The sequence below is a fragment of the Galeopterus variegatus genome, unplaced genomic scaffold (assembly GCF_000696425.1).
Source record: "Galeopterus variegatus unplaced genomic scaffold, G_variegatus-3.0.2 Scaffold14939, whole genome shotgun sequence".
In the NCBI taxonomy this organism is placed as follows: domain Eukaryota; kingdom Metazoa; phylum Chordata; class Mammalia; order Dermoptera; family Cynocephalidae; genus Galeopterus; species Galeopterus variegatus.
In genome coordinates, this window is record NW_007741050.1 from 18,429 (window position 1) to 19,497 (window position 1,069).

General features: G+C 43.8%; 1 non-coding gene across 1 annotated transcript; it reads right to left on the bottom strand.

Annotated features, from left to right (window-relative positions):
* Positions 1-330: 330 nt before the first annotated feature.
* TRNAT-GGU lies at positions 331-404 on the bottom strand. The gene has a single exon. It is a non-coding gene; the product is annotated as a tRNA-Thr (tRNA).
* Between the last annotated feature and the right edge of the window lie 665 nt (positions 405-1,069).

The window sequence follows — 1,069 nt, forward strand, 5'->3', positions numbered from 1 at the left end:
CGCGCCTCGCTCAGCCAGTGAGCGGGAACCGGTCTGTATGTGGGATCCGAACCCTCGGGCGGGAGCGCCGCCGCGCTTCCCAAGCGGCGCACTTATCCAGTGCGCCACCGGGCCGGCCCAAGTAGCCAACTATTTTTGACTTGTGGAAATACCAAAAAATCAAAGATAAGAATAGAGGAGGAAAAAAGTAGAGAAATGAAGCTGCAGAAAGACCTTAGTAGACCTGTAAGACATAAATGGTAGTGTAGTTGGGTGTAAATTCAGTCTGGTAGCCATACATTAGCAGTTTTATGGGATATTGTTTCAATTCTTTTTTTATTTTTTCCTTGCTGACTGGTACAGGGATTGAACCTCAGACCTTGGTGTTACCAACACCATGCTCTGACCAACTGAGCTAACAAGCCAGCCTATTTGAATTCTTTGAAAGAACCTGAGCAAGCACAGGAACTGTTTCTCCCAGCGGCAGAAGAGAGCAGTGGTTTGGAACTTCAACTCTGGAGTCAGATACTGTAGTTCTGTTTCTACTCTGACTATTACTGTATCTTATTCAGTTGACCTACTAATGCTTTTGGGCTTCAGTTTCCTCATCAACAAATAGGAGAGAAAGAAAACATGACTGTGAAATTGTCATGCTGGGTAAGGGAGAGCATTTGTTGTTGCTTATGTGGCTGGCACCTGGCTTTACTTAGGTGCCCAAACTGGCACTGCAAAATACAGGTATCAGTAATATCAGCCATAGAGGAACAAAGATCCCTGAGATAAGGGACTGAAAAGTGAAATGCACGCTTACCAGGATACCCCCATGCCCTGTGCTGGTTTTGAAAAAGGTCTAGAGGGAGCGGGGACAGAGGGGAGGAAAAGTGGGCACAAAACTATGGCGAATCACTGTGTGGTATCTGCATGTATTGAAACAACACAGTACCCTATGTAAATGTTAAAGAAAATATGAAAATAAATTTTAAAAACACAAAATAATATAAAAGAGGCCTAGAGCAGTGTATCTCCAAGATACATGTGGCTGCTAAGTCTGATGTATGTGTAAAATGCACACTGGATTTTGAAGATTTAG